The sequence below is a fragment of the Periplaneta americana genome, chromosome 14 (genome assembly GCF_040183065.1).
Source record: "Periplaneta americana isolate PAMFEO1 chromosome 14, P.americana_PAMFEO1_priV1, whole genome shotgun sequence".
NCBI classification, from domain to species: domain Eukaryota; kingdom Metazoa; phylum Arthropoda; class Insecta; order Blattodea; family Blattidae; genus Periplaneta; species Periplaneta americana.
The window spans coordinates 128,150,582-128,171,099 of NC_091130.1; the positions used below are offsets into that span (position 1 = coordinate 128,150,582).

At 37.3% G+C, this 20,518-nt stretch overlaps 1 protein-coding gene across 49 annotated transcripts in view; it reads left to right on the forward strand.

The window, feature by feature from the left end:
• Positions 1 to 20,518, forward strand: part of LOC138713728 (longitudinals lacking protein, isoforms H/M/V-like) — a 614,547-nt gene that overhangs the window by 15,135 nt on the left and 578,894 nt on the right. The gene's annotated exons all lie outside the window — the stretch shown is intronic.

Here is a 20,518-nt window from a genome sequence, read left to right on the forward strand (position 1 = left end):
CATCCTTGAGATTTGGGATCAAACGATCAACTCTGCAGTTCTATCTCAAGAAGTTGAATGTTGTTATGAGAAAATCAACTATTAGGTTCCAACCTGAAGAAACTCACTTCTACATTTAAGCAGTGATTGTGAAAGTGGTTTGTTCTTGTGCGATAAACATTTCTAAGCTTGTGAAAATGGCAACTCATACTTTATTGCAAAACAAGTACAGAAATTTAATTTTGTCTGGCTATTACCATTCTCTGTATGTAGCAAACTTGTTCATATTTTCAAATTGTATTTAATGTATTCTTGAGGTAACCTTATGCTTGAAGTGGTGTTTTTACTGACACCTGAATTTTGGATGTTTTTGAAGGGCTTAGTTCAGATGATTTTCCTATTAATATTACTTCAATGCTTTGCTTTTAAAACTACCGGAACAAGTATGTTGCCACAAATTAAATGTTAATATGTTCATAAAAGTGAATCCCCAAATACGTCAATAATTTAAAAAAAAAAAAACTGTGTAATCCTGTTTTGAGCCGTTGGGATTTTCACTGCAAATTAAATTGTGATACGTTAAAAATGCATCTCCTGAAACGGTCATAATTTTTATTTCGTATGCACTGTGCAATCATAAACGTGAACCGTTGGAGGTTTTTCTGTCATGCGAAATATAAGAAGAGGATTCGCTAATATCTTTTCGCGGGATATCAGCCGAGTTACGATTTTGGAATGCTCCAAACTTTCGACTGCTATCTCTGCAGCCATCTTCAGGGAAGTGATGTCCGAACAGAAAGTCGTAAGGTAATATAGATGTTAGGCTGTCTCAGGTGAAACGGGATTGGTTGGCGGATCGGCCAATCCGGGGCCGGGAATTGTCATTCCTCGTAATCTCCGCCCCTCCCGGGATTCCTGTGTGAAGTTTGGCGGGCGGCGAGCCCTGTTCCGCCGGTTGGAATCGGTTGCCGTCCCCGGATTGGCCGATCCGCCAACCAATCCCGTTTCACCTGAGACAGCCTAACATCTATATTACCTTTCGACTTCTGTTCGGACATCACTTCCCTGAAGATGGCTGCCGAGATAGCAATCGAAAGCTTGGAGTATTCCAAAATCTTGACTCGGCTGATATCCCGCGAAAACATATTAGCGAACCAACGCCGAGAAAGCCTCAAATCATACAAAGAAAAGGATTGTAATGGCGCAAGATAAGATTTCTAGATTTTCGCGGAAATACACAATTAAATCTCTGAAACGGGAAAAGTGACTTGGACATGTTAATTTCTCAACCTTTGGACGTAGTTTGTTTATTTTGATGTTCTGTGAGATTTAAATACAGTACTTGTGAATGAAGCATATAAAAGGCAGCTTTCAGTAAACGTTAATTGGTCTGTATTTGAAAACCGTGGTAGTGATTGTTTTTAAAATCTTGATTTTTGGCATCAACTGTTCAATATGAAACTGTATAGTTCGTAGAGAGGAAAATTGTTTCCTACGAGAAATTATTAAATGCGGACTTATTTAATGAATCTACCCCCTCGGTCAGATGGCTACATAATATTACGTAGGGGAAGAAGATTCCTCTTTTTCATAGGATTAACGATCACTAGATCTAAGCCTTAGCAATTGTGTGGTTGAAATTCCACATAAATAATTGATGTTCCAACGGTCTGTCTCCGTATAATTTATAAATTGTCAAAACCTTTTGTTTTTGGGATCATAACTGAAACCTAAGATCTAGAAATTTTCTTTTCTTAAATGCTAATTAACAACAATAAACGAACAGTAATGTAACAAAACGTGCGTATTGTCTTTCTTAGTCTCGGTTTTGTAATATCTACACGTAATTTCCTCGGAAATTGGACACCTCGAAATATTGATGTTAGAACTCCTTACGCTAAGATAGAAGTTTCAATTACGGAACTACACATCAATCCTTTTTTATACAATTACTGTAGAATACTACGCATTGGTAATACACAAATACGACTCATTGAAAACTTCCTCGGTCTGTAATTCACGAATTCATAGGGTGTTTAACAATGTGTTGGATGAACTGTGGTGTACATGATGCAGGTTGTCTTCGAAAGATTCGTGCATTACCGCATATAGCTAATGTTTTGTAAATATGGCTTTCTTAATTTGGCTAAAATACGTAAAATGTTGCAAAATATTTTTTATATGTTTAAAGTAGTGCGGTTTAAGATTTATCCTTCTATTGTGTAATCTAAAGACATTCAGCTCATTATTAAAAAGACACTAAATAAGAGTCGCTTCACATTTGACTGTTTTTAAGACGCATTTGAAATTTGATACGGGTTTTGAAATATCTGTATCAGGTTTATTTAGCATCTAGAGCAGGGCTGGGCACCAAGAGCGGTTTCTACTCTCTCACGGGGAGCCATATGACTTCTATTCAACCCCTTTTTTCCCCGTCGAACACCGCGCAGCGTTGATGCTGTGACGGATTAATATTAAAGTCTGGTTCACAATAAACCGGGAACGGAAACGACGAGAACGGAAATAATGTTACAATGAATTTATTTAAATGTGATCATTCACAATACTTAGTTGTGAATGCTCACATTTAAATGCATATATTTTAACTATTTCCGTTCTAGTTCTCGTTGCAGTTTCCGTTCCCGGTTTATTGTGAACTAGCCTTAAGCGTAACAGTTTGAGTATGGATTCGCTCCCTGTGCCCAGCCCTGATCTAGAGTGTAGAAGTATCTTCATAATATAGTCTATAATTGCATTGGATATAATCTTTCTGTTGTATTTATGAATTCGTTTACTGTATTTATATTGTAAAACTGCTGACATATTGTGAAATTAAAGTGGCACTATTTAGTGATTAAACTGCTTAAATTTTTACACTCCCATATGTTCTGGTGACAGCAAAAGGTTCTTTTTCAAAGAAAAAAATAGTTGCAACACATTTATTCCAGCTCAGCATGGCAATTTAATAATGAAGTTCTGACTCGTCCACACCTGTGAGTAACGATTAGCCAGTCTGATCACGAAACCAGGTGGCCCGGGTTCGACTCCCGGTCGGGGCAAGTTATCTGGTTGAGGTTTTTTGCGGGGTTTTCCCTCAACCCAATATGAGCAGATGCTGGGTAACTATCGGTGCTGAACGCCGGACTCATTTCACCAGCATTATCACCATCTCATTCAGACGCTAAATAACCTGAGATGTTGATACAGCGTCGTAAAATAACCTAAAATAAAAAAAGTTCGGACTCCACGCGAACTTAAATGTCCCCGTACTGTCTGGGTTCCAATTTCGATCGCCACCAACACGTACAGCTCGATTCAGCGTTAATGGCCCCTGTCCTTGGTTGTTTGTCTAGTGAGCAAGCTATGTGTTGCGTCATATGAAAGAAATTTAATCACAAATGTGAATAGGTGGGTAAGAGGAAAGAGGAAGAATGAAAACAATATCAATGCTCGAAGTTGAGGGACACTCATGTCAAGAAAATATAAGCAATCATGACATTGTTTAGTCGATAGACGTGGTGGTTAGTAACGCGATGTGTGGAAGAATATTGTTTTAAGACGGTGTACCGTTACATAAGGAAGTGTTAGGTGTTGTGACTGGATGGCCTGACCTGTGTGACCCAGCCCGCCAGTAGTGATGAGTAACTCGCTCTTAGTCTACTTTTTGCAAGGGCCAAAATCTCTGAATCAGGCTGTAGAGGCAGTTTTTCTGCATGCTGTTTGCCCTCGAATGCCTTGTAGTGGTATCCGCTTTTACTGTCAAACCACCACGCTTCGCCAGTTAAAAATTTTAATCCTGGGCTTACATTGCAGTAACCGTTCACAGAACTGAATCCTAGAGCACTGCGACAATTATCTCTACATTTCGAACTGGCTGCTCAAGGTCAAGCAATGGACTGCATTTGCCCCAATCCTGGACATTCTCCTTGACTGAGGCCAGCTGGAACAGCCGGAATTACCGATGCTTCAGTTCACAGTTTTAAATTCAGTCGTTTTTGCGTGGTTTGTACGTGACCTTGATCCGCTAATTCGGAATGCACGGATAAATCTCTAAATCTTATACCACAGTCTACTATATAGCCACGAAGCTTTAGTTTTGAGGGTGCTAGAAACAATAGACTGTGCCAGTACTATTTTGCATTGCCTGTAATGAGGCGATATTAGCGATCCTAGTGGTGAGCAACTATCTAATGTATGCATATTTACTACGTATTGAGCTTCGTGACTATATACTAGACTGTGCTTATACGGTCACAATTGTAATTTGGTTGCTATGTGTGTGGATTGCACGTGAGACTGCATGCTAGATGATTGAGATTTCCTTGGATATCTCTGTTCGTCCAATTTTTCTTCTGTTAGAACAATCTCCCGTTTACCTTTTTTGTTTTGGACATCCACACCAGGAAATGTTCTCACAAATGTAAATCTACACTTCAAAATATAATCTGTATTCATACTTAAAAGCAAAATTATTTACTAATAACACGCGCTGTTTCACGCTACTTTCGGTTTTAACTGCGATAACAGGAGCAGATCACCCGAGTACCAGGTATCGTGTGGTAAGTGCAGTGTTAATCTAATGATCTTATGTATAGTGGACACGAATCTTCGAGCCTACCCAATGTCACAAAAAAGGTGAAATAAAGATAAACAAAAGTGGTTCTGTAGTGTTATTATGCGTGTATCATAAAGCGGAAAAAAAGGTGAAATAAAGATAAACAAAAGTGGTTCTGTAGTGTTATGCGTGTATCATAAAGCGGAAAATAACTCGCTGTTCTCTGTGGTAGTTCCTCTGTCTCACAAGAGTGAAGTCTGACAGTAAGTGCAAGTTTTTTTTTTTAATTTGAATAGTGTGAAGGATTTTTTTTTCCATACAGATGTCACAGCAGTCCCTTTCTCCCGCAAGTCCGTTTCTATATAGGAATCAAAATAGTTATCGTAAAAGTCGTCAGGCTCGGAGATAATGTGTGACCACTATACCGGGAATCGTGGAAGAACTTCCGCATACAGAGTTTTTGGGAGAAGGGAGGCGCTCACGATTGGAAGCCATGCATAGTAGACTCTCTTTAATCCGAATTTCTAGGAATGCAAAAAGATTCAGTTCGGTTTAACGGAGTTCGATCTAACGAGGTTTTGGTAAAAAGTTTCTCTTATCTAAAACTGGAAAAATGTCTATTGCGTTGTCACTTTGTGTAGTTTCATGAACATGCACTATAACCTATCAATAAATAAACACTTTTATTTCTGCCTTTTTTAAGTGATTAAAAAATAAACTTTCCTAGAAATCAGTCTACAGTAAATATCCTGATTATCATTTAAACAGCGGTCATCAGCACAGTGCACCCTCGGGCTTGCGTCTCTTACCCGCGGATAAGACATTGCACATAAGCGTGCTTCCGTGACTGCTGTCGGGTATGCTGTCTCCCTATCACTTCTGCACGACGTGGCATATTTCGTTACACTTCTTACACTTTACCCATTTCAGCGAGTGCTGACGACCACTGATTTAAACGATACAATTCAGGGACTCGTTACTTAACCTTTAGGAGCCGTGCGTCCATTATAGTGGCCAGCTAGTATTATGGTCATGACGTGATATAATACGTTATAAATTGTATGTTATATAATATAAAATACATTGATATTCTTTAATTTTATATAACATTAAGGACATTGTACTTGATTAAAACGATAGATTTTTTTGTAAAAAAAAAGAGCACAATCATTTCAACTGAAATCCCGTCTGCTTCCATGCGTACCATTACACCCATTGCTTTATATGGCCCTCCCCATCCTTTACCACAGGCTCAAATGACTGCAGTGGCCGGGACGCGAACCTGCCATCTTAGGTACTATATGCTGGCCGGACATCTTGTGCGCCTTAAACCGCTCGGCTAACAAACCCAACACGAATTTACCCGATTATGCAAGTATACGATCCTTGGTTAACCCTTAGAAGTCGAAAGACTTATACCATTATTGCACGAAAATATATAACTCTTAACCAGGGGTTCGTATACCTGCATAATCGGGTAAATTCGTGTTGGGTTCGTTAGCCGAGCGGTGTAAGGCGCACAAGGTATGTCCGGCCAGCATATCATGCCAAAGATCGCAGGTTCGCGTCCCGGCCACTGCAATCAATTGAGCCTGTGGTAAAGGATGGGAAGGATCCATGTAAAACAGTCGGTTTAATGGTACTCATGGAAGCTGACGGAGTTTCAGTTGACTGCAGTTGAAACGATTTTGCTCTTTAAGGAAAAAAAATTGTTTTAATCAAGTGCAATGCCCATATTGTTATATATAATTAAAGAATAATCAACGTATTTTATATATAACATAATTTATAACATTTTATCACGTCATGACCATAATAGCTGGCCACTATAATGGACGCAGGGCTCCTAAAGGTTGAGAGTTACCTATTTGCGTGCAATAGTGACATAAGTTTTCCGGCTTCTAACGGTTAAGTGCATTGCGATGAATGCTACAGCACATGCAGTAGGCTGTCAGACATTTTAATGGCACAGTAACAGGCTGAAGTTTGTCAGAATTAAGACATTTCAAACTGTCAAATTTACAGCAGAGAATAATCAATATGTATGTACAGTAGAAAATGAATAGGAACATCATTTTCTTAAGTTAAAAAATTAGCAGTTGCTGTAGGATGGACCACTGCTCTCAAGCCACCGGCGCAGCTCAGTCGGCTGAGGCGCTTGCCTGCCGATCCGTAGTTTTGCTCGGGTGTGGGTTCGATTACCACCTTGGCCGATTAGCTGGTTGGGTTTTTTCCGAGGTTTTCCCCAACCGTAAGGCAAATGTCAGGTAATCTGTGGCGAATCCTCGACCTTATCTCGCTATCACCATTCCATCGACGCTAAACTATATCGGTGCGGCTAAGCCCTGAAAGCTCCAAAGGACGAAACGCTATAGAGTATAGAGTATGTTCGGTTTAGCCGAAAAAAAAAAACTTAGGAATATGCACTGAGGCTATAAAATTTCAGCTCGTTGTACGGTTTATACAGAATTCGGTTTAAACTGTGGATTTTTCTCTTAATCCAGCTGGGACTGAACAGTTCGGTTTATCCGATTTCATATTAACAAGGGTCTACTGTACTATGAATATGCGCATGAGCTTATTCTGTTTGTATTGTGGTTAAATCATTAATGCTATATTAGTGATAGCCATACCGCATAACGATGTTATATTTTTTTATACATTAAAATGGGATTAAGTTCGTAGTCTGTAGGAAATCTGATCCACATAGCCCTTGTGTGGCTAATATATACGTGAAATTCAGAAGATACGATTTCACTGCATGGCACGCATATAATATCATTTACAGATGAAGCGTTTCGATTATCATATTTTGGAGTGAAATAAAATCTATAACTACTTGAAATTATGTAACGTAGTAGAGTATGAAATATAAATTAGGGTGTTTCATTTTAGACTAGGTTTAAAGAATTTTCAGAAAATCAGAGTTCGAGTTTTCTAAATACAGCAAAACTATCATACCATCAGTAACTACAAAGTCATAAGTTTTCGAAAGTTCTGTAGCTGCACGATCGGTTGTATTGACTACGTAAACATTGTTAGGCGTTTATTTTAGGTGTGTTCGCACTTTGGTGCGAAACGTGACCGTCAACTGTCCCTTCAGTTAGTTTGCATGGCTCTTAAAAGCTGACTATTGTATATTTACAGATTGTGACAGCAGCTTTCTTAGAAGATCCTTTATACGAATTTTGCTATACGATGTGTTTTGTATGCATAGAACGCGTGGAAAGGAAATGAAAGGTGCATCTTTTCTTATAAAATCATTATTTTAAATGTGCAATACAGTAGTAGGCGTCTAAAATCTCCTGGGTGAAAATGATACATGATATAGGAGTCTAAACGGAGTATCTTGAGGTACGGAAGCAATGGTCGGAAATGCCTATTTAAGGCGTCGCGAGATCTTTATCGAGAACTACGTTTGAGAGACGTTTTTGTAAGCTGCTTTAGTATTTGATACCCATAAACAACTTAACACTTCATGTGCAATACAATTTACAACTCTTAGCAACTATTCAAAGTGGATCATTCAAATGGGGTGGCAGGAGATAATGTCCTATTAGGTGATACTGCACAATTCCAGTCCATACGTTGATAGAGAATCTTTGGTTGTGATCAGACACAGGGGTGGTAAATCGTCTCTTCAGACATTGCTATTGCTGCTGTTAAACATCATTACGGGTAAAACGGGTCTCATCTGTGAACAGTACAAATTGTAGAAGTTCAGTGCAATATCACAGTGCTGGATAAACCATTGGCAGAACTTGTCTGGGTGCGAAGTGATTTGTCCCCACCACTTGCACCCATAGTAGGTGATAACTTCTCCCTCATTACTTGCCAAATAATATCCCTCGAAGCAATGCATTTCATGGACAAGTTAATGAGTCCTTATTGAGATGCCTCTGACACAATGTAGCGTCATCTGGAAGTCTGATGTGCGAACAGTTCATCTAACACTAACCATTTTTGTGGTTTGAACAACCCGTCGTATTTTCGTGTCTACGATTATAAGTATTTTCCAATTCGGGTGACACCTATTGCGAAACTTCTCTGTACTGCTTTGTGGGCACTGCATACTGGTGCACCGCATATTAAAATTCATGTGTCGTCTAGTGTTCCCATTTCCGACAACTACAGGTAGTAGGCACAAACTAAACAAGATTTGTTACGTGAAAACGTAACATGCTAGTGTGTTGTTTTTCAAGTTAGCGCCACCAAATTCGACGCGGTAGGTATTTGTTAAAACGAAAACCAAAGTAGCTTTGCAAAAACAAAAACGTTCCTCAGACGTATTTTCTGTTTAAGATCTCGTGGCGCCTGAAATAGGCATTTCCTACCAGTTATCTCAAAATACTCTCTTTTAGACTATAGCTATGTCTTTATTTTGACCAAGAGTTTTCAGACATTGTTTGTAATCCGTTAAAAAAACTAAAATCAGAAGTCACACTACCTTCATAGCTTAGAAATTTGTAACCGTTATGGTTACACGTTTTCTTTTCCACCTCTTTGATAGGTAACCATAGACCTTACTGTGAATAATATTTTTAAATCTCATATTGTTGTCTTCCATATATTTTTTTTTTTTTTACTTACGGCAATAGGTATGCCAAACTATTCAAGCACACAAAGCAAATATCTTACTCGACTCGTACGAGGTGTGCAGGTGCTGCCGTTATATACCGTATTTGCTTGGTTATTTTGCGCACTTCTTCAGTCTTTTCGACCACCGAAAAATATTTTTTAAGGGTTCATCTATGTTGTGTTCTGATGCTAATAAAAATACAGTACCGGTTAGTTGTGACAATATTTTATTCCAATCCTGTGACAAAAAAGTTTTCTTTTATATGATGCCATATACCTGCTATTATTTTCCTTCTCATTTTCAAAACCGACAAGTTCACGCTACGAGCGTTCAAAAGGAACTGAACGAGGCAACTACGGTACTTCTAAAAACCACCATTTCATCTTCAAGGACAGGTAATAGAATTAACCTAAATTGATCTATCGTAAGGCTGGAACAATACGATGGAAGAAGGCCTTGACGAAAGGACCGTACCAATCCTACAAAAGATAAAAATAAATCTGTGGAAAACAAAACCCTCATGGAATTTCACTTATATAATAAAGAAAATGCACACTTTCGTGCAAAGAGAGATTTAGGGCTTTGTCCTACGGGCACTGGCTTCATTATATATCAATGATTTTGTTCTTAAAGTTGATGCGTAAAATACGCAGAGCAAAAACATTTTTTTTTTTTTCTTTTTTCAAAATAATCGTTAAGAAATCTGGTTGCGCAAATAACGCTGTCGAATACGGTACGGTACATACGCAGAATCAAGCCTGAAAGACATTGTTTTTTTTTTTGTGAAGATACAACCGATCCATCAGTCTTTCCCGTGCGTCTGTTTTTTTAGCTAACAAGGCAACTTGCATGGAGAATAATTTGCTCAGTCCCTCAATACATGTCCGACTATCATTGCTTTCAACATTAACTGAATTACTGTACCTATCGGTTGATTTTGAAATACAGTGTATCCACGACGTTTACATTGGCTCAAGCTAGGATTGTGTAAAACACAAGGACGGCAGCTTTCATAACATGTTTTGACTCATGTTGTATGGTGACAATGCAATAATTCGCATCAAACGACGGTAGTGTTCGTTTGTTAGTGAGCTGTAATTTTGTTCGACATGGAAGTGTAGACTGCAGAGCAACATGCCTATTCCAAAATGATTCTTTAATTGCTATACATCATATATTCAGACGACACTTCAACTTGGATCATAAACCAGGACGGAGTGGAAGGACAGTACGAAAGACTTTTTCCAACCACAAGAAGTCATTTCTCAATATGTTGACAATCTTTGGCCGTCCCGGTCCCCAGACCTGATTTCTTAGGGGATTGAGGTACCTCAAGCAAGAAGTCTTCGAAACATGTCCTATCGCCATATTGGAATAGAAGAACCGCATCTGAGCTGCAGTTGGACTATCCCTGGTGATATTATTATGTATATGAAGAATATAGCTTCCAAGGTCGCTTGGAAGAATGTGTAGTGTGCCGTAACAATCGTTTGGCAGGGGTCATCATCTAATATTGATAGGTAAATGGCATTCTTTCTCTTGTATTGTCTTCATCCGTTTTGCTGGCGTATGTCAATGGAACTCCGTCTCTTTCAGATGACGCTGGGCAATTCCAGATGACTCGGTGGTCCAAAACGTAAATCTACCTGGACAAAATTAATAATTTTTTTTCTATCTTAACAGATTCTCATGAAACTTTGTGCAGTAGCTACAGGCAACATATTTAAGTGTAAAAGAAGCTAACCCATTATAGGGGTGAATTGAGACAAAAGTATCAACTTTTCTCTTAACAGATTCTTATCAATCATTTTACAGAAGTTAGAGGAAACATATTTGTTTTGTAATAATAGCCAAAGCTTTCTCGAGAGTTAGTGGAATAGGATTTTTCGCAGCTGACGTACGCTCTTTTTATTTTTGTGACACGTCTTGGTGTTGTATCTGTAATTTCCTTGACAAGATCAGCATTTCTCTTTCCCTGATCTCTCAAGCTCATCTGTAAGAATTTTTTCTCAATCGTTAAAATATACTTAATAGTCCTACGTGATTGTCTCGTGACCAGAATATTGTACGAAATGGAAATATGAAAATCGGAAATTTATCTTTTGAAGAGGTGGAAAAATTTAAATATCTTGTAGCAACAGTAACAAATATAAATAACACTCTGGAAGATATTAAATACAGAATAAATATGGGAAATGCGTGTTATTATTCGGTAGAGAAGCTTCTTTCATCGTTTGCTCAAAAAAAAAACTGAAAGAATTATAAAACAATTACATTGCCGGTTCTTCTGTATTGTTGTGAAACTTGGGACCCTCACTTTGAGAGAGGAAGAGTGGTTAAGGATGTTCGAGAATAAGGTGTTTAGGAAAATATTTGAGGCTAAAAGGAATGAAGTTGCAGGAGAACTGCATGCATTTTATTTTTTACATGACATAATTAGGAACATTAAATCCAGACGTTTGAGATAGGCATGACATGTAGCACGTATGGGCGAATCCAGAAATGCATATAGAAGGCATGACATGTAGCACGTATGGGCGAATCCAGAAATGCATATAGAGTGTTAGTTGTGAGGCCGGAGGGATTAAGACCTTTGGGGAGGGCGAGACGTAGTTGAAAGGATAATATTAAAATGGATTTGAGGGAGGTGGGATATGATGGTAGAGACTGGATTAATCTTGTTCAGGATAGGGATCGGTAAGTGAGGGCGGCAATGAACCTCCAGGTTCCTTAAAAGCCATAAGTCCTATAAGGATTTGAACCATGGTGTCTGTATCGGCGTGCTGAGGCTGCTGGTTCTATAAGTAACTACATGCACCCTCATCAAATTCCAAAGTTCATTCGGGAGACAAGCCTATTTTCAAGGAACTGTGTGTAACTGAGTTACCGTACTACGTAGTTGCATAGAAGGAAGAACTCAATGCTAACGAGTGTTTCAATAACGAAGTGTGGACAATATGTCCAAAAACTAGTTATTGTGGTATGAAAGTAGTCATCGCTGTGTGTGAAGCTGTGTCCACCTTCAGTGATGAGACAGCAGTAAAATCGCATTACTCAGTGAATTAGGTGTGAAAATAGGATACTTCTGAAAGCATTTAAGTTTTCGCGGTACCGTAAGAGTTAAATACGCAGAAAAAAAAGACACGATAATCGACGTTGGAGGTCAGAAGGACTAGGAGAAGATAATGGAAGAACACGCTCAGCATGTTGACAGGGAGGGTGTAACATATGCAGTAGGTGCTTTTTAGTGCAGGGTGTAAGTACAAGCATGTCCCAACTTTAGACTCGTTTTCCCGATAATTACATTTTTCGATACAAAAAACCTGATATCTCAAGAACAGTTCGTCTGATTTCATTCAAATTTTGTACAATTGTCCTTTGTAATAGAGGTTGGAATCACAGTGGTTAAATTTGAATGGAAAAATGAGCAATTTTCTAGTAAAAGAACATTGAAAAAAATTTAATTCAAATTTAGAAACCTATAAGTTTAATATGAAGTCAGCTGTGATGCTCGTTGAGGACCCAATCTTAAGATTATAATCCCAGATTTAAGATGAAAAAATAGTAAATCGCTGTTTCCTCAGTTTCGGTTAAATCATATTTTTGTAAGATTTCTTTTTTGCTTGAAAAATCCAAACTTTCAAACATATTCATAGTTACTAGATATATTATTTACCAAATTGAAGCTAAAATCATGTAGAATAAGTGTGAAAATTTTGAAGAAAATACATGACGTGGTAGTTACGTTATTTAATATTTTGTGAAAAGTGCAACTGCTACTGTATGAAACTCCTTAATATCGAATATGCTTTCATTCAGCCAATTAAAAAAAAATAGTACTGCAACTTTTCGTCCACCTTTTTGTGAAACTGTTAAAGTTATTGTGAAATTAAGTATGTGACATTTTATTCTTGCCAGCTATTAATGCGTAATAATGCTTAAGGTTTATTTTTCAAAAAGTCATATAGTCTTAATTCTACGACGTCCAGAACAGACTATTGCCCAGTATCGCGCTGTGCGAGTCGGAACACCAAATGCCGCAGCTCTCGAAGCAGAGACGCTCCATGCCTTAGGCACAATTCATACGTGGCTTAGGTACAATTCATACAGAGAAACGTAGACAGGACGTGGCTCAGACGTCGGCGGAGATATGACGTGAGCAAAGCATACTGAAGAGTCAAAATCCCTAGCGTTACTTCTGCGTTGCACAGCTTTCATGTCTTCAGATGTCCTGAGTTTTGTAAAACTCGCTAATATTAAAAAGCAGAGAAACTCTCTTGTGGTTGAGAAAGGGAAGGAAGCATGGCATATTCTACGTGATGAAAGAATTGAACATGTATCCGGAGCATTTCCAGAATTTCTATAGAATGTTTCATCGATTTTTCTAAACCATATTATAAAATATTTTAACAAAGTTAAGTATCAAATTGGACATCGTCGCGTATTTTCTTTTACAGTCTGACGCCACGTGTCGCTTTGAAGGGTCACTCGAAAGAGACGCAGTGCTGGCTGCGTGGCGCGTGCCTCCATCCCGTCATTTCTCTATGCATAATGCATTTATTTACGTGGAAAAGTCTCAATGCCTCCGCCTGATGTTTGAGCCACGTCTTCTCTGTGAATTGCGCCATAGGACAGAATAACATTGGCAATGAACTCTCGCGTGCATATCCAATGCGGTTACGTTCAATATTGTAGGCCATGTAGGGATTGCGAACATTGATATTAATCATATTATAATACACTAACCAAGACGTCGACCAGGATTTTGTTACTGTTTTATATATATTGTACAGTATTATCATTACATGTTACATTTATGTAATTATAGACTGGCGCTGACGAGATAGGTCAGCTACAAGCACGATGTTCATTAAATTAACCCGAACATAAAATCAACAGATTGAAGTGTAAAGCTCCTGCTTTATGGGACAAATTAGAACGAAATTAGGACAAAATGTGTTCATTGCACATCTGAGTACGTTAATGGTATGGTATTGTATAATAATTTATGTTTATATTTCAGAAATAAATTTGTCATAAAAAATAAACATTATTTATGAAAAATAAAAATGAGTAATCTTTAAGATTCGGACCATTACCATCTTGAAGGCTTGTTAACTTCCAAGTCTACCATCTTAATTATGAGCTGCGGCAACGTCTATGGCAGCTGTCTCATTGAATGATACAATATCTAAAAAAATAAGAGCAACGCGTTACTCTGAGATTAGACCCATTTTTTTTTTACATAAACGCTTAATGTAAACTCCGCTGGCAACAAAGTCTTCTTTTGGAGATCGACAACTTTTTCAATTACAAGATGGAGGCAAGTTTTTGTCCTAAGCTGTGTTTGCTCCACATTTCATTTGAAAAATTGCATTTCGTCATGTCAAAACGATACTCCTATGCATGTAAGACTTCTCGAATTTATTCTTTTCCAGTCTCAAGTCATTTGCGTCCAAGTAATGCAAGGTGCACTGATACCCAATAAATATATTGTTGAAAATAACTGTACGCCATCTCGTAATTAATTTTGAGGTGTAAGTTTCTGTTAATTTGTAGTGTCTCTACTTGATTTCGTACCATGGTAGTATTGTATTTTACTGGTATAGTAGGATTTGCTGCTCCAGCTTTTTTTATTTGAAGTGTATGGGAGTAAGCAATGTTACGGTCTTACCCTGTTTTGGACAGTAAGGACAGTGCTGTAGTTGATTCTTGGCATCCAAGAAGAGGAAGTAGTAATTCTTCCCTTTGTCAAGACAAAATCAGCTAAAAGTTCTGGGACGATTTTTTTTCGTATTGTTTCAAGTAAGGTCCAAATTTGTAATGTTTTCTTGTGGCACATACGAATCATGTAACGTGCTTTACTCCTGTCTGGAACACATCCCTTGTAGAGCCATTTTAAATTTACTACGATTCTGTCGTCTCAGTTGAGTATCGAACAGAACACAGTGCGAGATTTCCATAAAACTGTCTCTAGCCATAGAACAACTGAAAATAGGTGATCATGCTGTGTTCCATTAATTCACTATGTCTTTGTTGTGACATTTGAACACCGTAGCACGTATAAGCAGCCCAATTAAAGCACAAAAGTTCATCCCTATCGAAATTCAATCCACTTGTTCCCTTACATAATTTCATCATCTTTGTAGGTCCACTTCGAAATATTCTGCAAAACGTTCGGTTTTGTGCACAGCTCTAAAGCTTACTGCACTGTTAAGTTTTGGGATATTTCGACATGTTAGACCTGGAGGCACATGTTTTGTGTCCGTAGCCTTCCATGTTCTGCTCTAAATGCATTTTTGCTGGAGATATTTCTGTTCGTTTTTGGACCTGAAAATATAAATTGCCAAATTTAGAAATTATTTACAGATACTAGTTGGAAAAAAAAAAAGTCGTTGACCACAACTAATACCAAAGACGTAAAAAAAGTACTTGAAATTATTCGAATTTTAGCTTTCATGACTTTCGCCATTAGATGGAGAATGTTACGATTTTCGTCATTCTCATTTTTTGAAAACTTATTTTTTCTGCCATCTGAAGTATGAGTTGTTTTGGATTCCTTGAGGTGACAGTCATAAAAAAATTGTTACACATTGATTACACAAGCCTTTTCTTATTCGTAATGAAATATTGGCAGGAACACGTTGAATGACATAAGAACTTCGTAAACAGAAGCAATAAATCTTAACGGTCGAGCAGAAACAAAGACGGGAAAATTAATGACGTTGTGTTTACGAAATTTAATAGATATTAGACTTCCTTACTTTCATAATATTTCATTGTTTAGGGCAATTAAATAATCAATAAGAGCGACAATTTGTGATCATTTAACTAAGAAAACAAAAAAGATACTCCTAATGTACTCTTGGGATATTCGACTCACTGGTAGTAGGAGGGGGTTAATTTTATTGGCGAGACTGACTTTTGGATAATGCAAAGAGGCCTACTGACGAATTCTGTGGCACGAAAGCATGTCTTCCCCTCTCCCCCTACATGTAGTACTAGTTCACAATTTCTCTTGTTTTTATGTACGTAGTGGAAGAAATGATGCTGGCGGCAATGCATTTCATGCTACTTCTGATCTACTTAACGTGTATAATGCTATCTATGCCCGTATGAGACCTACTGACGACTGAATAATAAAGAGTAGCTTAGTTGATTGGTTATAGGATAAATTTGTCTGGATACTGGAGCTATATATACTTACGCATTGTTTCAAATTATATGGCTCGGTGCTTAACTGAATATGATGTCGCTAGTGACTAGTACTGATTTTACTCAGAGTTCTTCGTAGTCAATTTTGCAAATGTTCGTAGATTGGAAGCAGTAATGGTAACTTGTATGTGTCTTGTTTCACTATAATTGTATGAAAGGTAACTTGATTGATTACTGTGAAGTACATAATGTAGTATTAGCCTTTGTGTGTTCTTTGATATTACATTGTTTCCATGTATTTTCTTCGAATATATTATGCAATTGTAATAAATATTGTAGATCTAAATTTATTTAATCTTAATCTTAATGTTGTATTCAACATTTTCCCATTTTACCAGATATTGGTGGCGTATATGTAGAATTCTGGATTAGAATAATACTGGAAAATTGTGCTTGAAGTAACATGTTGTGCAAGTGTTTCTTCGAGTGTTACATAGCGTCTCCCATTTTGCTTCAAACATCTATATGTAAGAAAAAAAAACGTTTACTTTAGCTTCTTGATTATGAGAAGCAGCATTGTGATGCTACAAAAGGAAATCGGGAGATTTTTCATAGAAGCACGAATTTCTTGTGTTCCTTATGCTAGCCCCCTACAAAAGAAATATATTATTTTTTAATTCAGTGGTTCCTTATATTTTGTTTGTAATCAAGTTATACAATTCTGAATAATATTTCAGATTAACAAAATAAATCATGTAGTCTGTCTCATTTTTCTTACATAAACTGATACATGAGAATCATTTTTTACCCCTCAGGTATTGCCTACAATTTATTTCTCCTCAAATATTACCTATATAGGTTGTCTCTACTGGTAACAAATTAAAAAAAAAACTCTTCAGTTAAATCTGATGACATATCGTAAGATACCTGAAATGTGGTTAGTGTTTTTTTATCGTGCCTGTGAGTAATTAAGTTGTGATATAAGTAATTTTTCTTTCACTTTTTCGGTAGATACTCTGCTATAGGATTTACCGTACCTTCATTCAAAGAACTTGACAAAATTCAGAACTTCAATGTTTATACGAAATAATGAAATGAATGTAAATCTAGCTGTTAACGCAAGTGAGAATTATTCCCCCAAATAAAAACCTCGGACAGTTTTAGGGCTTAAACTTTAGTAGATGTTTTCATAAAATTATTATAGCCCTTGATATGGGGATTGAGCGAAAACCTTCATACTTACCCTGTAGGCAAAATAGCTAATGTGGCTTTACAATGTTTCACACTCTTTTGCAATTAATTTAAATGCCAAATAAAAACGTGAGGTCGAAAATGTTATTAACGTAACATTTCGTACATGTGGGAGAATGTCTTTTACAACTACACTAGTGACCATTTATTTGCATTCACGGTACTTAACCAGTTCTTTGGGTGTAGTGACGCGTAAGTACTTTGAATCCCCGTAGGAACCAGTAGTAAGTACCTTTTTAAATTATCAGTTAATACGTAATTTAGTGAAAAGCAGAAAGTTTTATTACGCGAATAGCAATTTTTTATACCTACATTTATTTACGATCCATGAATGGGCAGACTTTTTGGCACATGTCTTTTCTATGCTCTGCAAGTTGACAGTTTACTTGTGTGTGCAGTAAATTATTTCTTCAGTGTTTGCATTTTGAATGATTGTCCGAGAATATAGATTATAGAAAGAAAGCTTAGCGAAATGTGTTAGACTGTCAACCATGAATTCTACACTGTGTCCATACTAAAAGTATACAGAAATAACATTTTATATTGTAACTTGGATAAGGTTTATTAAATAAATTCTTGTGCATTACATGGAGTAACTGAAAAAAAAAAAGTTTTTATTTCCACTAAGTACACTTCAACATGAGCACAATTTATAGCTCGACAGGTACCAAAACGATACTCATCCTCTCGTCAGGTGTTATAAGCTCAACTGCATGAATGATACGCTGTCTCAAATCAATCAAATTACGAACTTTTCTGATGTACACAAAATTTTTCATAAATCCCCGCGCGAAAAAATTCAAAGGATTTAAATCCGGGGATCTAGGCGGCCAGGAAGTTGGCTCACCTACATACCAATCCAATTTCTTGGGAATGTTACATCCAAAAACGTTTTAACATCTCGATGGATTTAAATAAGCAAGTTCATGTTTGGATAAGGACTCTGATTTACGGGCACTATTTTAACTTTGAGAAATTCATGTCTTGTTTAGTTTAGGCACAGTAATTTTTAATAAGACTTTTTTTATACATAATGTTTGAACTCCTAATTTTCAAGATACTTAAGATTCCTCAACGTTAGATCTTAGATAACACATGCATGGGTAGGCCTACGTACAAACATTTTCACGGAATTTGTGAAAACAGCATGTGCATGGACATTTTGAACATTTAAAAGCGTAGTTTCGAGAAAAAGGCAAATTTGTGAAATGGGATACAATACTGACAGCAGGCCTATATAAAAATTGCTCCAGAACCTCAAAAAAGACGTGGAGGCAAAAAAAACCTCTTACAACTACATAAGTGTCCAAGGAATATTTTCGTATACAAAACCGAATATATTTAACTCGGTCCCTTAAAGATGGAATTCATTGCAATAGCTACATTGAAGAAATACATTCCATTTGATAATAAATGTTCTTTCTTAAGAGATCACAATGTTTCTTACGATTTTTTAAATAAATTTGATCTGAAAACGTCTCCATAATGAAATTTGAGAGTTCGTAGTTTTCGGTCCGGAAATTATTCAGCCACTCTACATACCTTGGTGGTTAACACCATGGTGGAAAAGTCAACGTGACCTTGATACTTTGATTTGACCGTGTCTTCTTTGGACATGGAGAATCATTTAGACTTCCATGTGGAAGACGGGCATTTGTTTAATGGTCACAGCCATAGACCCATTACTCGTATCTCCGATTGTGGCCATTTTGAGGAAATACGGGCCATTCTTAGGATTTGAAGCTAGTTTGGTGCAACTTAACGATATTTATGATAGGAGCTGCATAACAAATTTTTGCGGTATGTGTTGTCAATATCCTTTGCGAAAATCTCCGAAAGAATAGTCTGTGTGGAATCCCAATTCTCGTACTGTCAATCGCCAAGTTTAGCTGATTAGCGCTGGTACACACTCAACACTTCTCAGGTGTCCTGCTTGTTGAAAGCTTTCCAAAACTTCAATTTCTTTCGAAGTGTTGATATAATTTTATCCGGGTTTTATTCATTGATTCATCCAAAAAATCCTTACGTAGTTTTTTTCTAAGTCGTTGCGACGGTGAATGGTCATGAAGTATGGTCACTCAACTGCATATTACTGTTGAATCAAGGTATATGGAAGTGCGACTGTTGACGCATGTATAGTAAGTCCCCCCCTCTGACCACAAAGTTTTTTGAGGCCGTGAGACTTGTCTTCAAGATACGAAAAAATGGCGTGATACTACTATCTGAACAGACCTTGTTCTGACTGGAGATCCAAATTTCTGTTCAGGCTAATTCTCTTTCAGAACCATTCAGTTCTAGAAATAAATGATTTGTTCCAGCATGTTTCAGAATCTATTCTGAATTCCTGCTCTTGCGCAGTTCAGTGTGCATTCCAACATGACGAGCTGATGCAGAACCGGTTCTGAACTCTCAACTCTGTTAACGTGCGTTGGAACTCATTCGGAACGAGTGAATTGGTTCTCAATTTAGGGCCTGTTCATACGGTATGGGAATTCCTCGAAACGGACGTTTATTCAAATCCATTTCGTGCGGACAGCAGTTGGGTTTTTTTCTCGTATATAACTTATTGGGCACGGGGAAAAAAATTGAACCTTTTGTACATTACTGTCCGCAAGAAATTGATTCGAATAAATGCCCCTCTAGAGATATTTCCGTACTGTGTGAACGGGATCTAAGAGTAGGAACTGGGAATTCTGTACTGTGTACCCATGTGCAGTATGGTTTAATTAGAGGTTAAGGTTAAAGCGCTTCGTGAGTGGACAGGTTAAAATTATAAAATAGTCTATCATGGAAGGTGATTTGTGAAATATTTGATGACGAATTAAGTTCGCAATCAATCGTCTTTATGTTGTCAGCAAACAACTGGATACATTAAGTCCACTGTTAAGTTTTTGTTTGCTATTTCCATTATACAGCGTTACATGGGTAGTATTTTCCTCTACAGTATAATTGCATTGTTGCAGAATTTGCTAGTACCTATTTTTGAGATGTACTTAAAA